This window comes from Phyllobates terribilis, unplaced genomic scaffold (genome assembly GCF_046119375.1).
Source record: "Phyllobates terribilis strain yellow unplaced genomic scaffold, ASM4611937v1 Scaffold_1__5_contigs__length_1240528914, whole genome shotgun sequence".
NCBI lineage: Eukaryota > Metazoa > Chordata > Amphibia > Anura > Dendrobatidae > Phyllobates > Phyllobates terribilis.
In genome coordinates this window covers 862,758,813-862,785,817 of record NW_027362761.1, presented here as the reverse complement: position 1 = coordinate 862,785,817, position 27,005 = coordinate 862,758,813, and the positions used below count along the sequence as shown (strand labels likewise).

Sequence of the window (27,005 nt, the reverse complement as noted above, 5' to 3'; positions counted from 1 at the left end):
CCAGCCAGGGACAGGGACTGTCGTGCCCATCTCAGAGGCATATTGGTCGCCCTGCCCCACGGCAATGTGGTGTAATGCATGCAGGTGTCGGGTCCTGATCCACACTCCATCCTTACCTGAGAGTGAGATATCACACCTCTGGGTGAGGTGCAATACCTCTGTAGCAACCGAGCCCTCGGGGTGCTACAGTTCCATTTATCTTCAGCCTAGGTGACGTATTGTGATACAGGGCCGTGATTTTGGCTATAAAAGGGTCCCCTAGACCCCTACCACAAGCTTTTTAAGAGAATCATATATGGCGTGCCAGGAGACTCTATGGAATGCTTTCTCAGCATCCAACGAGAGTATCTAATTACAAATTTTTAACTGCATCTAGCCCAGGAAATACTTTGTGCCTAGTAGCAGTGTCTGCTAGTCAGCGGATTATCCCGGCTGTTAAGCAAGCTACACCACCTGTAGTTTAGACACTTAATTTTTTCAAAGGAAATGCTTCGGGACCATGGGATACTCAGTGAAGAGCATCAGGAGGCACCCCAAGGCATAGGGGCTGGGACTGGCAGTAGGATGCCTTGCGGTGGACAGCCGAGCTCGATCCTTATAAAAGCTTTTTAACTGCAGCAGCTTTAGTGGACGCTACTGGAGCTGGAATTACGCGGCTGCTGGCATGAGACTTGCCCTCCAATAGATCCTTGTAAATGGATTTAAAGTGTATTCATTCAAATTAGAGAGACAATTTAAATTAAAAAGCTTAGAGCTGCCTCCACCACAGGGGGGCTCGCTCGACCCACCAGCGGACAGGCACCAGTATTGTGAGAGGGGGGCTGGCCATCAGGGTTCACCGCGGCTCTGGCACAAACCCGGCGACACGGAGGTGGCACGGGCAGGAGCGGACTGGCCGTGTCGGCTTCTCACTTTTTGGATTTTAGAAGGGCATGACATGCCTATATCTGTGTCTCCCCCTCCTTTTACTCCTCCACCTCTTTTATTTTCGCATGACTATATGTACTTGTCACTTTTCCATGTGTTAGTTATGTCTTCTGAGCAGTTTGTCAGCTTTTGGACACCTTTGAAGGTGTTTTCTATGTGTTTCTATGTGTTTTTGTTTGCCTGCCATTGGTTTTAACGGTGTTCGAAGGTGTTCGACGAACAGTTCGGCGAACACACGGGTGTTCGACGAACCGAACCGAACTCGAACACTACGGGGGTGGCTCAACACTAATAGTTACAAAAATAAACATACTCACCTCTCTCCCGTTTCTCCGGTGCTCTGGTCCCCAGGGCTCCAGTTCTTCTTGTGGCCAGCGCATACATGCTGGTGGGATGATGTAATCGCACTGGCCTTGACTGATGACGTCAACGGGCTGACACATCACGAGGGGCGACGGGAACTCTCCTGGAGCTGTGCTGCCATTCTGTATTGCCAGCAGCGGAACTCCAGGAAAGCTCTCTGCCTGAAGATGTGTGTCGCTGATGGTGACATTATAATGGGGGCAATTTGTCCATGAGCCAACCCAGAGCCTCGGGATCTGGCGGTAGCCCAGATTGCCCTCATTATAATCTGCACATGAATGTTACCCATAATCTACACAAATCCATTGAGAAACAAACTGAAAACCTTTTGGGGAGGGAAAGTAATAATAATAATAAAGGAGCGTTCATGTGACATTAGGATTGCTTGGTTAATTTTAGCCTGTACGAGTTCAGAGGAACTTCTTCTTAGCTGTGGTAAATGACTTCAGGAAGTATGTTCTAAACATGATGGTGTTAACAAAGTCAACTACAGATTTCCTGCAAACAAGTCCTGGGCACACGGTACACAGTCACTCTCCTATGCACAGTCTGTGGATTCTGCGGATTTGGTAGGACGTGCTGGTGTGAAAATAGCAGGTAAGTGACCTCCTAATGGCTGTTTATATGTTAATGGTAAACTATATAGTTGTCTCTGTAAGAAAACACTTAAGTACACCTTGTAACATTGGAAAGCACTTCCTTTCCTATAACTACACTGAGATGTAAGTAGATAGTGCTGTCAAGAACTATATACCTAGCTATTGTCAGCTCTCACTATCTTATGTTTGTATATATGGAGGAATATAAGTATTTTTCATAGCATAAAAAAGTGAAATATGACCTGTCAGCAGGTCAAAATTGGACAGTCTTTTTTGTATTTTTTTTTAATCTGCTATAATGTTCGATAGATATAAACGTTTTTAATTAGTTATATTTTTTATGGCCTTTATGTACGAGGCATTGCTCACAGGATTCATTGGGAGCATATCTTTAGGTTTCTTTTCATTATTTGACTGTTTGCAATGCCCTCTTCATAAAGAACATAAAAGGAACGAAAAAAATAAAATGATCCATATTTCTGTAACCATTTTGCAGATTAACTCCTTCATACCATGACCATTTTCCATTTTTTTCATTTTCGTTTTTTCCTCCCTTTCTTCCAAGAGCCATCACTTTTTTATTTTCCCATCAATAAAGCCGTAGAGGCTTGTTTTTTGCTGGACAAGTTGTACTTTTGAATGATACTATTCATTTTATCATGGAAAGCAAGAACAAAATTCCAAGTGTGTTGACATTGCAAAAAAAGTACAACTTCACAATGTTTTTAGGGTTTTCTATTTACTGTCTTTATTTTGCTATTCTCCAGGTCAGTACGAGTATGTAGATACCAAACATGCATCGTTTTTTTATTTAAGTAATGAAAAAATTTTTCGGAGATTTGTAAGAAAAAACAAAAACTTTCTTATGTTATCATTTTCCAAGACCCGTAACATTTTAATTTTTCGGGATATAGGGATGTGTGATCGCTTGCAGTATTTTTTGCACCCTGAGCAGATATTTTTATGTATACCATTTTGGGGTACATATGATGTTTTGATCGCCTCTTATTGCATTTTATTGTAATGTTGCGGTGACCACAAAAACGTAATTCTGGCTGTCGCACCCCCCTGTCGGCACATGTTAAATGTTGCTGTCAGATTAACAGCAGGATTTAACAGGCGCAGGCGCAGCTCCTCTCCCCCCGTGACTGTTAGAGGTGCATGATGTCTGTTTTAATTAGCCGTCATGTGCGGGGAAAGATGCGGGCTCAGTGTGTGAGCCCACATCAGATCAGGGAACCAGCGTATGACGTACTAGTACATTATACAGTTATATGAAAAAGTTTGGGCACCCCTATTATTCTTAAGCTTAATGTTTTATAAAAATTGGTGTTTTTGCAACAGCTATTTCAGTTTGATATATGTAATAACTGTTGGACACAGTAATGTTTCTGCCTTGAAATGAGGTTTATTGTACTAACAGAAAATGTGCAATCTGCATTCAAGCAAAATTTGACAGGTGCATAAGTATGGGCACCTCACCAGAAAAGTGACATTAATATTTAGTAGATCCTCCTTTTGCAAAAATAACAGCCTCTAGTCGCTTCCTGTAGCTTTTAATGATTTCCTGGATCCTGGATGAAGGTATTTTTGACCATTCCTCTTTACAAAACAATTCCAGTTCAGTTAAGTTTGATGGTCGCCGAGCATGGACAGCCCTCTTCAAATGATCCCACAGATGTTCAATGATATTCAGGTCTGGGGACTGGGATGGCCATTCCAGAACATTGTAATTGTTCCTCTGCATGAATGCCTGAGTAGATTTGGAGCGGTGTTTTGGATCATTGTCTTGCTGAAAGATCCAACCCCTGCGTCCTTCAACTTTAACTAGATTCCCGGTGCTGGCATTGGCCACACAGCCCCAAAGCATGATGGAACCTCCACCAAATTTTACTGTGGGTGGAAAGTGTTTTTCTTGGAATGCTGTGTTTTTTTGCCGCCATGCATAACGCCTTTTTGTATGACCAAACAACTCAATCTGGGTTTCATCAGTCCACAGGACCTTCTTCCAAATAGAAATTGGCTTCTCCAAATGTGCTTTTGCATACCTCAGCCGATTCTGTTTGTGGCGTGCTTGCAGAAACGGCTTCTTTCGCATCACTCTCCCATACAGCTTCTCCTTGTGCAAAGTGCGTTGTATAGTTGACCGATGCACAGTGACACCATCTGCAGCAAGTTGATGCTGCAGCTCTCTGGAGATGGTCTGAGGATTGTCCTTGACTGATCTCACCATTCTTCTTCCCTGCCTTTCTGATGTTTTTCTTGGCCTGCCACTTCTGGCCTTAACAAGAACTGTCCCTGTGTTCTTCCATTTCCTTGCTATGTTCCTCACAGTGGAAACTGACAGGTTAAATCTCTGAGACAGCTTTTTGTATCCTTCCCCTGAACAACTATGTTGAATAATCTTTGTTTTCAGATCATTTGACAGTTGTTTTGAGGAGCCCATGATGCCACTCTTCAGAGGAGATTCAAACAGGAGAACAACTTGCAAGTGGCCACTTTAAGTAGCTTTTCTCATGATTGCATACACCTGGCTATGAAGTTCAAAGCTCAATGAGGTTACAAAACCAAAAAAAGTGCTTTAGTAAGTCAGTAAAAAGTAGGTAGGAGTATTTAAAACAAGAAAATGATAAGGGTGCCCATACTTATGCACCTGTCAAATTTTGTTTCAATGCAGATTGCACATTTTCTGTTAGTACAATAAACCTCATTTCAAGGCAGAAACATTACTGTGTCCAACAGTTATAACAGTCCTTGACTGATCTCACCATTCTTCTTCCCTGCCTTTCTGATGTTTTTCTTGGCCTGCCACTTCTGGCCTTAACAAGAACTGTCCCTGTGTTCTTCCATTTCCTTACTATGTTCCTCACAGTGGAAACTGACAGGTTAAATCTCTGAGACAGCTTTTTGTATCCTTCCCCTGAACAACTATGTTGAATAATCTTTGTTTTCAGATCATTTGACAGTTGGTTTGAGGAGCCCATGATGCCACTCTTCAGAGGAGATTCAAACAGGAGAACAACTTGCAAATGGCCACTTTAAGTAGCTTTTCTCATCATTGCATACACCTGGCTATGAAGTTCAAAGCTCAATGAGGTTACAAAACCAAAAAAAGTGCTTTAGCAAGTCAATAAAAAGTAGGTAGGAGTATTTAAAACAAGAAAATGATAAGGGTGCCCATACTTATGCACCTGTCAAATTTTGTTTCAATGCAGATTGCACATTTTCTGTTAGTACAATAAACCTCATTTCAAGGCAGAAACATTACTGTGTCCAACAGTTATTACATATATCAAACTGAAATAGCTGTTGCCAAAACACCAATTTTTATAAAACATTAAGCTTAAGATTAATAGGGGTGCCCAAACTTTTTCATATAACTATATGTCGGTAAGGGCTTAGCAAAGTAAGACACAAACAAATAAAACAAAATACTCTGTGGAGCAGCTGAAATAAGTAAGCATGCTTCAGCATGCTATCAATGATAATAGTTAGTGACTATTCTGCCCCATTGAATGCACTTAAAAATCACTAAGATTGGCTGCTGCCAGATCCCTTTGCAATTGCCGACCAATGACAACCCAGATGAGCTCGATGGGAGACATGTCTGGAGAAGCAGCAAGCTATTGTAGCACATTTAGGCCATGTAGGCTGCTCAAAATAGCAAGCGCAACCTATACACAAATTGCCCAACTACTAGAGATGAGCGGTGTTTGAATCGAACTGTTTGCCAATCTCAAATTCGAGCTGTTTTGGGCAGTGTTCGAGCCGTTTGACGAACCCGAACGATTTGACACACACGGAGGGAAGTGCTTTTTTTCACACAAGCAAGGGCATGTGTCATTGGCTGTGTATGTCACATGTCCTTGCCCTATAAGACCCAGCCATTTTCCCCGTCGCCACCATTTTCTCACTGCTGCAGCTGAGTGTTAGACAGCACCGCTGCTGCTGTGTGTGCGCTATACAGTATAACTGTGTGAATTGCAAGCGAATTTTATCTGAAATAGACAGATAGCTTGGGAGTAGGGAATAGTTGTGATTGCAGTCCTTTTAAGGACTAGGTTACAGCATTTCCTACGACTTTTATCAGGCAGGTCTGTGCTCTTAAATAGACAGATAGGTTGGGAGTAGTGACTAGTTGTAATTGCAGCCCTCTTGAGGGCTAGGTTACATCAGTTCCTATCACTTTTTGCCATTCAGGTCTGTTTCAGTGCTGTGCAAGTGTTTTTCACAGCATTTGGCTAAATCTAGCTAAGCAAATCCTTTTGGGCCTCTTGCAGTGTGTGTTAGTCAGTGGAGTAGCCTATCTGTGTTGCAAGCTACACCACCTGTGTATGTAATACAAATTTTTTACTACACCTAGCCAAGTAAAACCTTTTGGCATATTAGCACTGTGTGGTACTCATTCTATTAGCCAATCTATACTAAGCTCCACCAGCTTTCAAATTATTAATAATTTTTAGCTGCATCTTGCCTGGAAAATAATTTTGGGCATATTAGCAGTGTGTGGTACTCATTCTATTAGGCCATCTATACTAAGCTCCACCAGCTTTCAAATTACTAATAATTTTTAGCTGCATCTTACCTGGAAAATAATTTTGGGCATAGTAGCAGTGTGTGGTACTCATTCTATTAGGCCATTTATACTAAGCTCCACCAGCTTTGAAATTACTAATAATTTTTAGCTGCATCTTGCCTGGAAAATAATTTTGGGCATAGTAGCAGTGTGTGGTACTCATTCTATTAGGCCATCTATACTAAGCTCCACCAGCTTTCAAATTACTAATAATTTTTAGCTGCATCTTGCCTGTAAAATAATTTTGGGCATAGTAGCAGTGTGTGGTACTCATTCTATTAGGCCATCTATACTAAGCTCCACCAGCTTTCAAATTACTAATAATTTTTAGCTGCATCTTGCCTGGAAAATAATTTGGGCATATTAGCAGTGTGTGGTACTCATTCTATTAGGCCATCTATACTAAGCTCCACCAGCTTTCAAATTACTAATAATTTTTAGCTGCATCTTGCCTGTAAAATAATTTTGGGCATATTAGCAGTGTGTGGTACTCATTCTATTAGGCCATCTATACTAAGCTCCACCAGCTTTGAAATTAATAATAATTTTTAGCTGCATCTAGCCCGGAAAATAATTTTGGCATAGTAGCAGTGTGTGGTACTCATTGTATTAGGCCATCTATACCAAGCTCCACCAGCTTTGAAATTAATAATAATTTTTAGCTGCATCTAGCCTGGAAAATAATTTTTCTTCCCAATAGTGGTAGCAATAGAGATATGGGGTGCGTGCCTGGCTAACAAGAATATAGCAAAAAACACCAGCCTAGCGCACTGCATTAATAAGATGGCATCATCGTCTCTCCCACTGCTAGGCCTACTACGCCGGCTAGCATTCCTGTGCCTAAAACACAATGTATTGGTCCGCGCTAGCCACGATGCTGAGGGGTCTAACGCTGCTGCTAATGCTTTATCACAATTCAATTGGCAGATTTTCACAGAGCTCCTCCCCAACGCCCACTCATCGGGCAACAGCTGCCCACCCTCCCTATGGGATTTAGTGGCGAATAGTTGATGCCATTAATCAGAGCGTCAGTTGCCCCGTCGACGTGGCAAGCATACGGTAAGGCATGGGAAGAGTGGATACGACTAGTAGCAGGCAGACGGGTTGACCAATGTGAACAAGCCAGATTACAAGTCACCATAGAATTTCTCCACCAGCTAATGATGAGGGGCATATCAGGGGCATCAGGGCAGCGGTGTCTGACCGGAGTAGCATTTCACTTCCAACTACTGAATTGGGGAGATGTGACAAAGAGATTCATCATCAGACAATCCATAAAAGGGTGGAAAAGGGATCAGCCAAGTCAGGAGTGTAGACGTCCCGTCCCGTGTCACTAAAACTGATTTCTCACATCATATCCCTAACGCCATTAACATGACACTCACAATTTGAAGCAACACTACTGTCTACTGCATTTGCGATCGCCTTCTTCGGGGCGCTATGCATAAGCGAATTAGTCCCTCAATCCAAAATTACCACCAATGGAGGCTTATTACAGCAGGACGTAGTCACAGCCAATAATGCAATACGTCTACGCATACGCAAATCGAAAACGGTTCCAGCGGGCAGGGGCACTTTATGTACTTCTACAACCCACAAATGGTACACTGAGTCAGGTAACAATAGTAAAAACATATATAACCATCAGATCACAAAGTAATTTCTTCCTATCACACATTGATGGAACACCATTATCAGGATACCAGTTCCAAGCTATATTTAATAAATGCCTAACATCGGCAGGAAACCACCCCAAAGATTACGGGACACACTCATTCTGCATAGGCGCGGCCATGGAAGCAGCAAGAGCAGGACTGTCAGAAACGGAAGTTCAGAGGATAGGGAGATGGCGATCCACGTGTTTGGCGAGATACATAAGACCGGACTTGTTATCCTAACGTGGTTTGTTTCATTTACAGGTGACGCTAAGCCAACAGTGTGGGTGATAGGCCACTCGTATATATATTAGGCAGAAAAAAGGGCGAAAGTCCGCCCAGGCGGGAGGAAATTAGAGTTTCATAACACCTATTTCAACTGGAGTGGTATTAGAGGCCTGCAATGGCCACAGGTACTAATGGAGGTAATCAAGGTAGGGAGAGAGGCAAGAGGTCCGGTCATCTTAGTTATACAGGCCGGGGGAAATGACCTAGGTCATCACAAGAGCGCATAACTAATGGCAATAATGAATCTAGACACTGAGCGCTTCAGAGAATTTTTCACAAAACTAACTATAGTATGGTCAGAGATTGTGCCGATAGCGGTATGGCAAGGTGTGCGAGACATCACGGCCATCGAACGGACAAGGCGGGTAATAAATATTCGGATGGCAAAATTTAGAAGAGACAGAGGCGGTGTAGTGATACGACACCGACTACTGGAAGGAGATAAATCAGGCCTCATACGGCCCGACGGTGTTCACTTAATGGATATTGGACTGGACATATTCCTGTCAGGACTCCAGGACGGAGTGGAACAAGCGTTAAGAGTGATGGATGGGGGTCAGAGTCCTGCATACGAGTACGCAGGATCCTCCGTGGCCTGGTAATAGAAAGGACATGTTGGAGAGTTACACTTGTTGGCCAACTGGCCGGTGTGGAGACACAGGGCATGCTGCAACAAGCTGAATTATTTTAGAAATAAAATGCCTTTCTAATGGAATGAGTATAAAGAGTTAATAAAGCTGTGACTGATCCTCACCCATCCAGTTGTAAGAGTTACATTATTGTATTGTCAAGGAAAGGGGGGCAGTAGGGGGGCTGAGCGTCTGGGTTTGGTTGGGGGTCCCCACAGTCTGCCTAGGCTAGATGCAGTTAAAAATTTCTCATTAGATACACAGGCGGTGTAGCTTGCTTCAGAGCTGGGCTACTACGCTGACTAGCAGACACTGAAGCTTTGGAGCAGACGTCTGAGTAAACAGCTCTTCAGACTCAACCATCTGTGTTACCCCAAGCCATAGTGTATGTAGTTTCTTACAGTTAAAAGGGGGGGGGGGCGACCTAGCCCACCTGGAATTGACGATGCCAACGTCACGTAAAACACAGCAAGGGGACTCCAAAAAGAGTCTCCATTTTTTCCAAAAATTGTGGCACAGACACCACTTAAATGGCATCAATTGCCCCAGAGTTGCTTAAAACGGTTGGTGAGGTGATTTTACCAAATCCTCAAGCTTTTAGTCTCCCCAGGATGACATAGGGGTAGAAAAGTCCTTGCAGATCCATGATTTATTCATCTTTATGAACGTGAGTCTGTCTACATTCTCATTGGACAACCGCGTGCGCTTATCTGTCAGCACACCACCAGCAGCGCTGAGCACACGTTCCTGGCTGCAGGGCATGACAAGATCTCCAAGGCGTGAGTGGCGAGCTCTGGACATTTTTCCAGATTAGAAGCCCAAAATGAACAAGGGTCCAGTGACACAGTCATGGCTTCGATGTTCACTTGGAGATACTCCTGTACCATCCTCTCTAGGCGTTGACTATGTGTCAGACTTCTTGTCTCCTGTGGCCTTGCAAAGGATGGTCTAAAAAAGTGGTGAAACGATTCCACAAAATTGCTGTTACCAGGAGATACTGTTACGGTTTGAGTGAAGAAGACTCGACAGTCCCACAGTTGGCAAGTTAGAACTGTGAGATTCACTACGTGCACCTCTGGTGTTTTGTGGAAAAGCACATGTAAGATTCTGCAACATCCTCTGCTGATACTCCTGCATGCGTGAATCCCTTTCTATGGCAATAATTATTTCGGCAAATTTACTTTTGTACTGGGGATCTAAGAGTGTGGCAACCCAGTAGTCGGGATTACTTCGAATTCTGACAATCCGAGGGTCATGTTGCAGGTAGTGCAGCAAGAAGGCACTCATGTGTCTTGCGCATCCAGGAGGACCAAGTCCTTGTTGTGTTGGTAGCAAGGTAAGAATCATGCTTCCTTCCTCTGCCCTCTCCCCCCAACCTCGCACAACAGAAATGTGATCAAGGTCTCCCTCATCTGATGAGTCTTCCGTACCCATCGCCAGTTCGTCCTCCACTTCTTCTTCGGCTCCTGCACCTTCCTCAACAGTTTGGCTGCTACCATGCGCCCAGGTTAATCCCTCTTCTCCACCCTCCCATGCCTGCCGCCTTGGTGCTGCCGACCGTCTGGACCTTGGAGATGTTATCCCTTCCGCATACGACTCCTCCTCTACTTCCTCCACCTTCTCTTGTCCCACCACCTGACTCCGAATATCACCGGAATAGTCATGCTGATAATGGCATCGTCAGCACTAAAAATATTCGTCGCCATTTCAAAACTGTGCAGAAGAGTGCATAGGTCCCTGATCTGAGACCACTCCTGCAGCGTGATTTGCCCCACCTCTGGATCTCGTTGGCCCAGGCTGTACCTCAGAACGTATTGCACCAGAGCTTGTCGGTGCTGCCACAGTCGCTTCAACATGTGCAGAGTTGAATTCCACCATGTCGGCACATTGCATTTCAGCCGGTGAACTGGCAGGCCCAACGACTTCTGTAGAGATGTAAGTCGTTGAGCTGCGGGATGCGAACGGCGGAAGTGAGCACACAGCGACGGTGCCCTCTGCAGAAAGCCATCTAGTCCGGGATAATGGGCTAAAAATTGCTGGACAACCATGTTCAACACGTGAGCCATACAAGGCACGTGTGTGACATTGCCCCGGCGAAGGGCCGCACCCAAGTTTGCAGCATTGTCGCACACGGCCTTCCCTGGTTGCAGGTATAGTGGAGACAACCATTCATGAAACTGGGTCTCCAGAGCTGACCACAACTCCTCAGCTGTGTGACTCACATTTCCCAGACATTTCAAAGTAAACACCGCCTTATGCCATTGAGCCCTGCTGCCAGCATAGTAAGGAGGTGTGCAGGATTCCTTCTGCGCAGTTAGAAAGCGGGTGGCATTACCAGACAGGCTTTGGGTGCAGGTGGAGGACCGAGAGGAGGTTGAGTAGGCAGAAGCAGTGGAGGACCTTCTAGATAAAGAGGATTGACGCACAACTCGTGGGGATGGCAAGACTTGGACAGCAGCCCCTTGTCCTGCTGTCACAATAGTTACCCAGTGCCCAGTCAGCGACATGTAACGCCCCTGTCCATGCCTACTCATCCAAGTGTCTGTGGTGAAATGAACCCTGTCACACACAGAGTTTCTCAAAGAAGCGGTGATGTTGTGTGCGATATGCTGGTGTAGCGCAGGCACACCTTTCTTTGAGAAGTAGTGCCGACTGGGCATCTAGTACTGGGGCACTGCGACGGACATAAGGTCTCGAAAATCCTCTGTGTCCACCAGGCGGAAAGGCAGCATTTCTGTTGCCAACAACTTGCAGATGGTGAAATTCAACCTCTTAGCTTTGTCATGGCTAGGAGGAAATGGTCTTTTACTTGTCCACATCTGAGGGACCGAGGGCTGGCTGTTGTGCTTAGACGGGGTTGAATAGGGTGTCCCTGGCAAACTGCCGGTCTGTGAGGAAGATGCAGGCGGAAAAGTTAGGTTGCCTTGATCCAAAGTTGGTTCTCTCGATGTCGGAGAGCGCTCAACACCAGCTGGTGTTTCCACTTCCAAATGAAATGATGACCTGCCAATCACACTGGCTGTTGCGGGTAAAGAGGTGGCAGGTCTGCGTCCAAAAACATGTGTGACTGCTGTCCCCCCAGTCACAGAGGATCAAGAGGCCGCGGATGCACAAGATGGGGCAGACGGTGGTTGGCCCAGCCCGCTAGGCCGCATTGTAGCACAGTGAGCTTCCCACTGCAACTTATGCTTCATATCCATGTGACGGTTCATGCATGAAGTACTCAAACTATGGATTTTTTGGCCTCTACTTAGCTTTTGGTGACAAATATTACAGATAACACGAGTTGGGTCATCCTTATCAATCTGAAAAAATGCCCAGGCTATGCAAGGCTTAGAGCCCATGAGACCTGAAGAGCCACCACGACTTGTGGTCAGAGGCAGAGTTGTGGTTGAGGATGCAGTGGTTGACGTGCTTCCAGTACTCCGTCTCTGTCCAGGAAGGCGCAACCTAACTTAGTCGTCAATAGCATCCTCCTCCACCTCCTCTGCTGACCTCATCGACTGGTTGACTGTGGGTTGACAGTAAGTGGGATCTCCAACCTCGTCATCATCACCCTGTCTGTTCTCACACCCGTCGCCATCAGAGCCAACCTCTTCCTGCCCTGACCGAAAAGTCAAGTTGTCGCTCCAATCAGGTATTTGAGTCTCATCATCGTCTTCATCATTGTCTCCACCAACAGGAGTTACAGTTTGGGAACGAGGGTCTACATTATGCTCAGAACCTTCTTCATCTGGTCCTGGATCCGACTTATAAAGACTATGGGCATTAGTGCAGATCATTTCCTCGTCTGGATTTACAGAAGCTCTCGAGCAGACCTCCGTTTCCCAGGCTATAGTATGAGTAAACAGCTGTGCAGACTCAACCATCTGTGTTACCCCATACTCAGATGGGCAGCTGGAGACTTGGGAGCTGTGAGGAAGCAAGTGCGATTGGGGTGACACCTCTGAGGACTGGAGTATTTGTGATGTTGAAGTCGAGGTGGAGGAGAGCCCACTTGAAGGAGCACTTGATATCCGTTGAAGCACCTGCTGTTTTTGTGCCTCATCTGGAATTTGTAGCGATGGGCGTGTCCATAAGAAAGGGATCGTATCACATTGTCCACGAAAAGAAGTAGACATCTTAGTTTGGCTGGAAGATGGTCTTTCTTCTGCAGATGTTACTCCCCCCCACCGCGGGGGGGCTCGACCCACCTGCGGACAGGCACCAGTATTGGGAGAGGGGGGCTGGCCACTGTGGCTCTGGCACAAACCCAGCGACACGGAGGTCGCACGGGCAGGAACGGACTGGCCGTGTCGGCTTTGCACTCCAGTGTAGTCCCTCTGCCCGCTCGCGCCCGTAACCTCAAAGGGATGCGCAAGCGGCTTTTCTTCCCCAGGGCTGTTCCCTGCCCAGCAGGAACATGGGGGAGCTCAGGTCGGCCTTCCACTGTACTCCCTTACCTCCCTCACCCTCTTTCCTTCTTCCGTTCTCCATCTAACCCCTCGGCTCTGTGGTGTCCACTCTCCCTCCAGCTCTCTCCTTCTCACAGGTGGACTACTGCGTGTATTCACACTGTGGCGAATCTTTTGGGCCCAGGCATAAGAAGTTGTCGAGGTAATGGATAATATGTGCCCCCTTAGAAACATTCATTACAACCCATTCGAGGAAGCAACTTATCGCCTCAAATAGTGAGCAGGATCTGGACCACCCCATGGGCAAACAGCGATCTATATAGTATGCTCCTTCCCAGAAGCAGCCCAATAGGTGGACACTATTCGGAGGCACAGGTAGTAAGTAACCGGAATGACGCATCAATGTCTGTTTTGGCCATTAGGGTGACCCTTCCCATCTTCTTGATCCACCTGATTGCCTTGTCAAAGGATGTACAGTATATACTACTGTACTTGGTTCCGCGTCGATGTTGTCGTTTACTGACCTGCCCCTTGGATATGACAAATGGTGGATTAGTCCGAATGTATTGGTTTCCGTTTTTGGCACAACTCACAACGGGGATACCACTATGTCTTGTAAGGAAAGTGTTCTGAATGGAACCGCCATTCTACCTAAAGATATTAATTTTTTTAATTTTCTTGTCACGACGTCTTGGTGTTGGCAGGCTGATTTTAGATTTTTACTCCAGCCTTTCTTGACTTTAGAAGGGCATGACATGCCTATATCTGTGTCTCCCCCTCCTTTTACTCCTCCACCTCTTTTCTTTTCGCATGACTATATGTACTTGTCACTTTTCCATGTGTTAGTTGTGTCTTCTGAGCAGTTTGTGAGCTTTTGGACACCTTTGAAGTGTTTTCTATGTGTTTTCTATGTGTTTCTATGTGTTTTTGTTTGCCTGCCATTGGTTTTAACGGTGTTTGAAGGTGTTCGACGAACAGTTCGACGAACAGTTCGGCGAACATACGGGTGTTCGACGAACCGAACCGAACTCGAACACTACAGGGGTGGCTCAACACTACCAACTACAGATAATTCTGAAAATTAACACCTTTATTGTATAAAATCATTAAAAGACATAAAAAAGGAAAATAAAATCCAACAGGTGGGATTCCACCTGTTGGATTTTGTTTTCCTTTTCTATGTCTTTTAATGATTTTATACAATAAAGGTGTTCATTTTCAGAATTATCTGTAGTTGTGCAATTTGAGTATAGGTTGCTCTGATTTTGTGGTTGCACAGCCATTTATTCAATAATTCTGATTTGCTGCTAATTAAAGTAGCAAGAGCAGCATATATTTTGGGTCCCGTGATGAAAAAAACTACTGGCTCACTTTGGAGAAATTCTGTACTATTGGGTCCACCACTAAATCAATGTAGCGCTGAACTGATAGAATACCTGTAATGAAGACAAGAAGGGTCCAGCTACCATACATGACAACCCACGATATAATCCCAGGTGTGGGACCGGTGTGACGGACTCTCATGAAGACCTTTTTATGGCATTGCCCATGTGGTTTCCAGATTAATTTACAGATACCATTGCATCCAAGACAAAAGGGGGACTCATTGCTGAAGAGAATAAAACTTCATTGGAGCTTTCGCTGCTATCTTGGTCGGCACCATAATTGCCTTTAGAGCAGTGTCACAATGTCATTGGATGTCTGACTTGTAGCCCAATGTTGTACAAAATTCCTTCTGATGATTTGTGTAGACACTGTTTGATGCCTTAGATTTGGTATGTGACGTCCAATTTCACTTACAGAATTGGTGGAAACAGTGGAATGGGCCATTTCTACAAAGTATACCAGGAGCTGTTTTTCAACACGATAACAGGCTGCACGTGCTACTGTGTGCAGTGTTCATTGCCTAAACATGCTAACATGGCCTACAGCATCTCCGGACTTGTCTCCATTCAAGTACATCAGGGACACCATTAGTCGTCAGTTGCAAAGGGAGCTGCCAGCAGTGAATCTTGCTGATTTGTATGTCCAAGTGCACTCAGTGTGGCAGAACATTCTTCAGACAACCATTGATATCCTCATTAATACAAGGTGTATATTTCTGCTTGTGGCACTCATAATCGATACTGAATATGTCGCAACTCTGTTGTCAGATTACCCAGACTCCTTTCCTGTCCCTAACGCTAGGGGCACCCTAGCTATCCCTGCTCCACGGATTACTTCTGATGTTGAAGACGCTGGGGCCACACAGCTAGCTGTACTCCTGAATCAGCCCTATATCTGCCCCCCTCCCCCACCCAGGGAAGTCGGTCTTCTGACCCCTCTCTGTCAATGTAAACCCGTGACAGAATAATTCAAGATGTTTTGAAAATCTTGTTTCCATTTTTTTATCAGCTGCATATCATTAACATGGTTATCGATCCTGCGATTTCCATAATTTCGCAATTTATCCTTCTTGTAGTTGCAATTTCAATGTTGAGGAATATATATACAGCGTGAGCCACAAAAAAAAGAACCCCTTTTCCCTTTTGTGGTTTGTACTGGATAATGCTTATCGGGTTATAGTTATCTATTTGTTGCATTTTTTCTGTGTAATATATGTAGGCTATGGAAAGAGAACAGCAATGAAAATATTGCACGATTTGGTGTGTCTTTTTTTAATGTTTGATGCAAAACCACTTTGATCTCAATGGGGAAAAAAATGAAACAAAAATGCTGAAAGACTAATCAATGCTGCATTAAAAAAAAAAGAAACAGGTAAAAAATTGCAAGGAAACAAGACACTGTATGAATGATATTTTAGAAATCTTATTCCTTTTGCTATTACTGTAAAATGATGCATTTTTTTCCACATAAAGAACACATAAATGCAACATGTGAACAATCTTTTATAGTGAAACTGACTTTGTTGCCCATAGCAAACAATCAGAGCTCAGTTTTCCTTTTACCAGAGCAGAGCAAGAAATTAATGAGACCCATTGCATCTTTCCTTGAATTCTTGAAAACATTCAAAGTTTGAAAAAAAAAGTGGATGTATTTGTGTAAAAACCCTGTTAAAAAAATGGTGTTACAGTAAAAAGAAAAAACCTCAAAAACATGCTTCGGTAAAAAGGGTGGGGAATGCCCAGTAAAATCCTCTCAAGTTTGCAACACTCCTTATCTGCAGAGTAAAAACATAACCTAAAGTATGCAAATAATTTTTCCAACAGAACAGTTCCTCAGAAAGACTAATTTACATAACAAACCTCTGGTGACTTAGTGACCACAAACAAAATAAAAGTTATTGTTCCGTATCTTTCTTCTCTAATAGTTCATGCTTTCTTTAGGTGACCATGATTTCGTTTTTTGCAGAACCTACAGTATATGCACAGTATCTATATGTATATTAAATAATCTACAGAATATTTTAGAATATTTTAACTCTAAAATTATGGTAGATAAAACACCCTTTGGGTTTGACTCAGCTAGCAACATCCCAAGGGAGGAAATTTTCTCTAACACATTTACCGCATTACTGTGTTCAGAGTCTTGAAATTAATTATTTGCTTATTGACCACTGATGTGTGAAACATCTTTGTCACTTGGCTGCTCTTTGTGGACTATGCAATAACATCTACTCTATGTAGACCTTCTCTGCTGAGAAACAGACACTTTTACATGGAGTTTTTACCCAATACATTACCTTTCCATAATGGTTAATGACACAATATGTAATATTACATGACCAAAATTTTTTTTACTAGTCTCTTAGAGCCTTTATTTGATGCCTAAAGTCAATTAAGGAAGTGCACATTACAGTTACTTTATTGGTAATAGTACTTTCAACAAACTTTGCATAAATCAACAGTACTAACCTACTAGCGTACAATACGAGCTGTAAAGTGGCTAGTAGTAGAAAGTGCCTAGGCAGGGAGGGGAAGCATGTAAGGTGGATAACGAACACATAGTTGATGGGAGGTATGTATTACAGAGATGGTTGCTCTCTGTGTTGCTCTAATGCACGTAAGCACTAAGAGGACTGTTTAGTGCATCTGGGACCGGGTTACGGGTAGTTTGAGAGATGGGCGGGTCTTCCTACCCACATACCTCACCTCTGGTTGTGGTTAAGGTATAAAATGGAGGCCATTGTTTGGCACATGGTATGTGTGTTTGGAGGGAGAAGGCCTCCTGTGTGGAGGGTTTATTAAGTAAAGAACCGAATTGGGCATTTAAATGAAAACGCTTCCTGTTTGCTTCCTGATGCACCCAAGTGAGTAGAAACCCCACACAGCTTTGCAATACATCTTATCAGAGAAATATCCTTCTCTGTTCAATGACAAGCCAAGATCTCAGTCTGCACATGTGCTGCCACCGGCGCCATTTTCATGAAGCCTAACGGGAGGTTAAAGTGCACCATTTCACTGAAGCCTATAGCCAGATAGAGCACAGCCTGCAACTTGAAATTTTAAACAGTATGAAGATACTTACACCATAGGCAGCTGAGGGGCCATGGCAGAGATGAAGACCTTACCCACAGTCCCACCCCACAGGGTCACCCTGATGCAAGAACAGCTTATTGCACCAAAACTTCTAATGGTGATTAACCCCTTAATAACATTTGACGTACTAATACGCGTCTGTGCCCTGGGACTTAAGAGCCAGACCCGTATTAGTACGTCATGGCGATCGCGCGCGCACACAGGCTGTGCGGGCGCGATCGCCGCCGGGTGTCAGCTGATTGTCACAGCTGACACCCGGTACTATGTGCAGGGAGCGGTCCTGCACCGCTCCCAGCACATTAACCCCCGCTATGCTGCGATCGAAATCGATCGCGGCATTGCGGGGGCAAGGGGAGGTGATCGGCGATACTCACCTCCTCTTCCGGCTTCCAGCGCAGACTGCAGCGGCTTCCCGGGTGTTGCCATGACGACCCGATGTCGTCATGACAACATCCGGGTCACCAGAGAGCAGGAAGATTGCTTGGACATGCGCAGTGCATCTCCAAGCAATCTTAACACTGTGCACTTCTGACAGCCTGCATGGCATAGGGATGGTGCTCCATTCCTATGCCATGCAGGCGATCAGAAAAAAAAAAGTGAAAGTCCCAGAGTGGCACAAAGTAATAAGGTGTACAAACTGTCCGAAAGTGGGAAAAAAAAAAAAAAAATGTGCAAAAATATTATAAAAAAATAAAAAAAATAATACACCAAAAATAAAAATATAATGTACCCATCAATAAATATTATTATAAAAAAAATAAAAAAAAAACAATAAAAGTACACATATTTGGTATCGCCGCGTCCGGAACAGCCTGACCTATAAAACTGTCCCACTAGTTAACCCCTTCAGTGAACACGGTAAAAAAAAAAAAAAAAAAAAACCGCAGCAAAAAACAATGCTTTATCACCATACCGCCAAACAAAAAGTGGAATAACACGCGATCAAAAAGACGCATATAAATAAAAATGATACCGCTGAAAACGTCATCTCGTCCCACAAAAAACAAGCCGCCATACAGCTCCATCAGCCGAAAAATAAAAAAGTTTCAGCTCCCAGAATAAAGCGATGCTAAAAAATATTTTTTTCTATAAAATAGCTTTTATTGTGTATAAGCGCCAAAACATAGAAAAATTATACAAATGTGGTACCGCTGTAAACGTACTGACCCGAAGAATAAAGCTACCTCATCAATTTTACCACACGCGGAACAGAATAAAAAAAAAAAAACAATTCCTGAATTGTTGGTTTTTGTTTATTCTGCCTCCCAAAAATCGGAATAGAAAGCGATCAAAAAATGTCACGTGCCTGAAAATGTCACCAATAACAACGTCAAGTCATCCCGCAAAAAACGAGCCGTCACATGACTGTCTGCCAAAATCTGGAAAAATTATAGCTCTCAAATTGATTCGTAATAATGAAAAAGTGAAAAAAAAAACACTTTTTCATTTTTATTAATCAATTTGTGAAGCACCTGGGGTTCCAAGTGCTCACTATGCATCTAGAAAGGTGCCTTGGGGGGTCTAGTTTCCAAAATGGGGTCACTTGTGGGGGAGCTCCAATGTTTGGGCACACAGGGACTCTCTAAATGCAACATGGTATCCGCTAACAAATTGAATGGAAAATCGGCTCAAATTGTTAGCGGACACCACATTGCGTTTGGAGAGCCCCTCTGTGCCCAAACTTTGGAGCTCCCCCACAAGTGACCCCATTTTGGAAACTAGACCCCCCAAGGCACCTATCTAGATGCATAGTGAGCACTTGGAACCCCTAGGTGCTTCACAAATTGATTCGTAAAAATGAAAAAGTGTTTTTTTTTTCACTTTTTCATTTTTACGAATCAATTTGTGAAGCACCTGGGGGTTCCAAGTGCTCACTATGCATCTAGAAAGGTGCCTTGGGGGGTCTAGTTTCCAAAATGGGGTCACTTGTGGGGGAGCTCCAAAGTTTGGGCACACAGGGGCTCTCCAAACAGAACATGGTGTCCGCTAATTATTCAAGCAAATTTTACAATCAAAAAGTCAAATGGCGCTCCTTCCCTTCCGAGCCCTGCCGTGCGCCCAAACAGTGTTTCTTCCCCAAATATTGGGTATCTGCGTGCCCAGGGGAAATTGCACAACAAATTTTGGGGTCCATTTTTTCTCGTTACCCCTGTGAAAATAAAAAAAATTGGGTCTAAAGTAACATTTTTGTGAAAAAAGTTAAATGTTCATTTTTTTCTTCCACATTCAAAAAATTCCTGTGAAGCACCTGAAGGGTTAATAAAGTTCTTGAATGTGGTTTTGAGCACCTTGAGGGGTGCAGTTTTTAGAATGGTGTCACTTTTGGGTATTTTCTGTCACATAGACCCGTCAAAGTGACTTCAAATGTGATGTGGTCCCTAAAAAAATGGTTTTGTAAATTGTGTTGGAAAAATGAGAAATCGCTGGTCAACTTTTAACCCTTATAGCTCCCTAACAAAAAAAATTTTGGTTCCAAAATTGTGCTGATGTAAAGTAGACATGTGGGAAATGTTATTTATTAACTCTTTTGTGTGACATATCGCTCTGATTTCAGGGCTTAAAAATTCAAATTTTGAAAATCGCAACATTTTCAAAATTTTCGCCAAATTTCCGTTTTTTTCACAAATAAACGCAAGTGATATCAAAGAAATTTTTCCACAATCATGAAGTACAATATGTCACGAAAAAACAATCTCAGAATCAGGGGGATCCGTTGAAGCGTTCCAGAGTAATTACCTCATAAAGTGACAGTGGTCAGAATTGTAAAAATTGGCCCGGTCATTAACGTGCAAACCACCCGCGGGGCTTAAGGGGTTAAAGAATAACCAGACATCGGATTTCTATCGTGAAAGTACCTATTAAATCAGCAGCTCAGTGCCTTTATGCACATACTGTACCTTTAGTTTATAATGTCTGATCCTTATGATAGGTTCTCTTTAACTCTAAGGCACACATGTCAAACTCTGGTCTGCAGGCCAAATCTGGCCCTCAGGGTGATTATATTTGGCCCGCGAGACCGGGGACTATGGGGCTATTATACTGTATGGAGGACTATATGGGGCCATTATACTGTATGGAGGACTATGTGGGGCCCATTATACAGTATGGAGGATATGTGTGGCCCAATATACTGTATGGAGGACTTTGTGGGGCCCTTTATATGTATGGAGGACTAAGTGGGGCCCATTATACTGTATGGAAGACTATGTGGAGCCCATTATTCTGTATGGAAGCCTATGTGGGGCCCATTATTCTATATAGAGGACTATGTGGGGCACATTATTCTTTATGGAGGAGTATATGGGGCACCTTATACTGTATGGAGGACTATGTGGGTCCCAATATACTGTATGGAGGACTATGTGGGGCCCATTATATTGTATGGCAAACTATGTGGGGCCCATTATACTGTGTGGAGGTCTATGTGGGGATCACAGTTGGGACATTATACTGTGATGGATCACCATACTTTGCTGGGGGAGTTACAGTTGGGTCATCATACCGTACGTGTGGAGAGTATTGTGGAGGAAATCGCTGTGGGGGTATCATAATATGTTTGGGGGACACTTTTGTTGGTATCATACTTTATTATCTGTATTATTTAATAATTCAAGTTTTTTTTATCCTTTGTTATTACATATTTAAATTAGCCCATTGGGCCATATACTTTTTACTGCTCTTACATAACATATTATATTATTCCAGTATGCCCCATTTGTGATTATTTGCTAATTTTATTTTAAAGATCTACTAATTTTAAAGATCTACTAATGAAAATGTACTACGTAATGTAATATGTAAAAATTCAGCATTATATTTGATGTTAAGGAAAAACTTCTTCAATTGTAGACTTTTTTAATCCCTTAATGACTGGAGCATTTTCCTTTTTTGCTTTTTTTTTTTTTTGCTCCCCTTGTTCCCAGAGCCATAATTTTTTTCCATTTTTCGGTTAATATTGCCATGTGAGGGCTTATTTTTTGCGGAACGAGTTGTACTTTTGAACGACATCACTGTTTTTACCATATTGTGTACTGGAAAACGGGAAAAAAATTCCAAGTGCGGTGAAATTGCAAAAAAAGTGCATTTCCACAGTTGTTTTTTTTAATTTTTTTTTACCACGTTCACTGAATGCTAAAACTGACCTGCCATTATTATTCTCCAGGTGATTATGAGTTTGTTGACACCAAACATGTATAGGTTCTATTTTATTTAAGTGGTGAAAAAAAATTCCAAATTTTGCTAAAAATAAAAAATTGCGCCATTTTCCGAGACCTGTAGCAGCTGGGTGAGGGTTTATTTTTTGCGCACTGAGCTGTTGTTTTTACTGATATAATTTTGGGGTAGGTCCAATGTTTTCATCGCCCGTTATTGCATTTTATTACAATGTTGCGGTGACCAAAAAAAAAGTAATTCTGACGTTTTGAATTTTTTTCTCATTACACCGTTTACCAATCGGATTAATTTTTTTTTATACTGATAGATCGGGCGATTCTGAATGCGGCGATACCAAATATGTGTATGTGTTTTTTTTTTTACTGTTTTATTTTGAATGGGGAAAAAGGGATGTGATTTAAACTTTTTTTTTATTTATTTTTTAAATATTTTTAAAAACATTTTTTTTTACTTTTTGCATGCTTCAATAGTCTCCATGGGAGACTATAAGCAGCATTTTGCTGATCAGTTCTGCTCCATACAGGCGATGAGCAGATCGCCTGTATGTAGCAAATTTGCTCAATTGCTATGAGCGCCGACCACTGGGCGGCGCTCATAGCAATCTGGACATGACAACCACAGGGGTCTGATGTAGATCCTGGGTTGTCATGCCAACCCATCGGTGACCCGTGATCATGTGACGGGGTCACCGATGGGCAGGGTAAGTGACGCGCGTCCGGCACGGCGCTGTTAAATGCCGCTGTCAGAGATTGACAGCGGCATGTAACTAGTTAACAGACGCGGGAGGATTGTGATTCGACCCGCAGCTGTTGCAGGCACATGTCAGCTGTATAAGCTGACATGTGCCCATTTCAGTGCTGGCTCAACGCTGGAGCCCGCGCTGAAACGGGGGTTACGACGTGGTGCATACTATTAATAAATATCAAAGTTGGCCCGTGACTTTTTCCAAGTTTTTAATTTTGTCCCTCTTTATATTTGAGTTTGATATCCTTGCTCTAAGGCTGCGTGCCCACGTTGCGTATTACAAGCGTATATGCTGCGGAATTTCCGCAGCGTAAACGCTTGTAAAACGCATGTATATCCGCACCCCATGGTCCCCAATGGCATTCCGCAATGTCAATGCCCATGCTGCGGATTTTTACGCAGCGTATATGCTGCGGTCAAAAATCCGCAGCATGTTCATTAATTTTGTGTTTCCGCATGCGGAATCAATGTGCGGATGGTACCCAAGTCTGGAGGAGAGGAGACTCTCTTCCAGACCTGGGTACCAAGGAACCTGTAAAAAAAAGAATAAAATAAAGTTTATACTTATCTTCTGATGTTTTCCCTCCGTCGCGCTGTTGTGTGAAGGACCTGCCACGTCATTGAGTCATGTGACCCATCACATGACTCAATGACGTCACCGCAGGTCCTACACACCACAGCGTGAGCCGCTCAAGACTCCGGACGGGGCAGAGAATGCATCGGTAGGTGAGTATAAACTTTATTTTTTTATTTTTTACCATTCTGATTCTTTTTTTTTAACTATTACTTGGTCACACTATATAAATCCATGCCGGTTGCATGGATTTATATAGTGTGAACAAGTTGTCAAGCACTTTTCCAAGTGATGCTTAAATCACTTGGAGAAGTGCTTGATAACCCGCATGCGGAAATGCATGCAAAGACGCTGCAAAGACGCCTCACAAATGCTTCTACCTGGCGGGAAAACCGCATGTAAAATCCGCATGCGATTTTCCCGCTAGGGAGAAGCGTAAAAAATATGCTTCAGTTCCGCAACGTGGGCACTTAGCCTAATAGTGATTGTACTGTATATACAGTGCATTGTGAAAGTATTTGGCCCCCTTGAACTTTTCTACCTTTTGCCACATTTCTGGCTTCAAACATAAAGATATAAAATTAAAATTTTTTGGGGAAGAATCAACAACAAGTGGGACACAATCGTGAAGTGGAATGAAGTTTACTGGATATTTTAAACTTTTTTAACAAATTCAAAACTGAAAAGTGGGGCGTGCAATATTATTCTGCCCCTTTACTTTCAGTGCAGCAAACTCACTCCAGAAGTTCAGTGAGGATCTCTGAATGATCCAATGTTGTCCTAAATGACTGGTAATGATTAGTGTTGAGCGAACATGCTCGACACTGCTCGGTACTCGCCCGAGCATCACGCTACTCGGGATGTTCTGCGAGCACCGAGCATTTCCGGGTTACTCGGGCGGGAGCTCGGGTCTCTGCCCTGCATGTTTGGCGCTCTTTACAGAGCCAATGAACATGCAGGGATTGCCAGCCAGTCACTGTAATGCCGCAGCCATGTTGTTTGTGGGCATTACAGTGATTGGCTGGCCGCACAGCGTCACCTCGAGTATTTAAAACCGGGCGCCGCCATCTTGGACACAGTCGCTCCGGATCAGACAGTGTAGGGACAGCGCTGCTGATTTAGGGAGAGATATATCCTGCAAAATAGTGTAGGGTCTGTAAAGGCTGCCAGATCAAACAAACAGTCCTTCTCAGGACTAATATCCATCCCAGGTATATCAGGCAGGCAGGCAGGCTGTATAGGAGACGCAGTGGTTATACCAGCAAACGCTGCATTACAGTCCTGTGTGCTGCTCCTGTTGCTGAAATTGCTGGACTTAGCTCCAGGTCCCGGGGGCCAGGAAAAATCCTCTTTTTTTTTTTCCTCCTTCACAATGTACAAGTACCCATCTTATTAACCTTTTGGTGCCCCCCCCCCCCAAAAAAAAAGAGTGTGCCTCTGATTTTTCAGACACAAATATATCTGTTGAAAATAGTCTGGTGTAGGCCAGAGAAATAGAAGTGTGGTTTTGCAGTTCTATGGGCCATTTGTATCTAAAAAACAGTTTGAGTGTGTCGCTCACTGTTCAGCCGCAAATATATATATATTTTAAAAAGCCTGGTATACACCAGTAAATTATTACTGTGGTTTTGATGTTCCACGGTAAAACATCTCTATTATCCTGTTTTTGGCATTTTTTTCCGTAAGGAAAAACAGTAGTGTCTCCTGACTGTTGTGACACAAAAATATATCTGTTGAAAATAGTCTTGTGTAGGCCCGACATCCCAGTGTGGTTTCGCAGTTCCACGGGTCAAATCGCTGTACTATCCAGTTTTGGGCCTTTGGTATCTAAAAAAAAAGCAGTTTGAGTGTGTCGCTCACTGTTCAGCCACAAATATCTCTATTTAAAAAAGTTTGGTATACCCCAGTAAACAATAACTGTGGTTTTCCTCTTCCACGGTTCTAATCTACTCTTTATTACCCTTTTTCCATTGATAGTGCAAGTGTAAGCTATTTTACTTCATTTACAATGGGCAAGGCGCGTGGCAAGGGACGTGGAAGTGGATGTTCTGGTGATGGTTCGTGCAGAGGACGGGGCCGTGGCCAAGGTGAAAATGTGCCACAACCAACAGCCACATCTTCTCGCTCCCACTTCTTGACCGAATTACTAGGGAAGCACAGAACAACACCAGTATTGAGAACTGATCAGTGTGAACAGGTTATTAATTGGATAGCAGACAATACTTCCAGTTACCTGGGCACCACCACCTCCGGTCTGTCTTCCACACGGTCAACTCTTAGTAGCCGTGAGTCTCGACCGCATACTCCTCCTCACCCTGATGCTCCTTCCTCTCACCATGCCGAGTGTCATCAGACAGCAAGTGATCCCACACTTGGACACTCTGAAGAGCTGTTCGCTGGTCCATTTCCATATTTGGGCCCCTCGCCTGATACGCTTGAAGTGGTGGAAGAGGAGATCCCATGTTGCGATGCCCAAATATTTGAACAGCCACGGCCACAGGAAGTCGACGTTGGCAATCTGTCACAAGAGGTGGACGATGATGAGACACAATTGCCAGGAAGTGAGGAGGAGGATCGTGGTGTGCAAGTGGAAGAGGAGGAGGTGGTGGATGATCTAGTAACTGACCCAACGTGGAAGGAGGACATGCAGAGTGAGGCCAACAGCACACAGGGGGAGGGAGGCAGAGTACCCCAACAGGCACGAAGAAGCAGTGTGGTGGCTGCAGACAGAAGGCAGGCAACCGTTCCCCGTAACACCAACACGAGGGACGTTGCCAGTACAAGCGGTAGGTCTTCCAGAGTCTGGAATTTTTTTAAAGACTCTGCTGATAACCCCAAAAAGGCCATATGTTCCACCTGCCATGCCAGCATCAGCAGGGGTGACAAAACTACCAGCCTGACCACCACCATCATGATCAGGCACATGGCAGCAAAGCACCCGACTTTGTGGGGCGAAACCCAGGGTCCACGACCAGTGTCAGCGGGTGTCACCACTGCTTCTTCCACTGTTGTGCGTGCAATAGAACCCCCTGTTGTGTGTGCAAGGCAATCCCCTGTCCATACTGCATGTAAAGATGCTCCCTCCTCTCAGTCTTCACTTGTTATGGCAGTTTCTCAAGAAACAGCATCAACGTCCACGTCCACGTCCCACCACAGCGTTCAATTGTCCATATCCCAGACCTTTGAACGAAAGCGGAAATTCGCAGCTAACGCCCCACAGGCCACAGTCCTAAATTCGCACATTTCACGACTGATTGCATTGGAAATGCTGCCTTTTAGGCTGGTGGAGACGGAATCCTTCCGCAATCTTATGGCGGTGGCCGTCCCTCGGTACTCGGTCCCCAGCCGACACTATTTTGCCCGGTGTGCCATCCCTGCACTACACAAGCACGTGTCCCAAAGCATCTGCCGTGCCCTCAACAACGCAGTTACTGGGAGAGTCCACCTGACAATGGACACGTGGACAAGTGCTTGTGGCCAGGGACGGTACATCTCTCTGACGGCACACTGGGTAAACATAGTGGAAGCCGGGACCCAGTCGGACCTTGGGACGGAACACATCCTCCCCACACCGAGGATTGCGGGCCCTATGTCAGTCAGAGTTG

General features: G+C 44.0%; 1 protein-coding gene across 1 annotated transcript in view; it reads left to right on the top strand.

The window, feature by feature from the left end:
* The first annotated feature begins 1,737 nt into the window (after window positions 1-1,737).
* The window catches only part of BANK1 (B cell scaffold protein with ankyrin repeats 1), an 857,480-nt gene continuing 832,212 nt past the window's right edge, over window positions 1,738-27,005 (top strand). The window contains exon 1 of the mRNA XM_073639073.1: window positions 1,738-1,887. The gene's annotated coding sequence lies outside the window, so the exon portion shown is untranslated. The remainder of the gene's footprint in view (window positions 1,888-27,005) is intronic.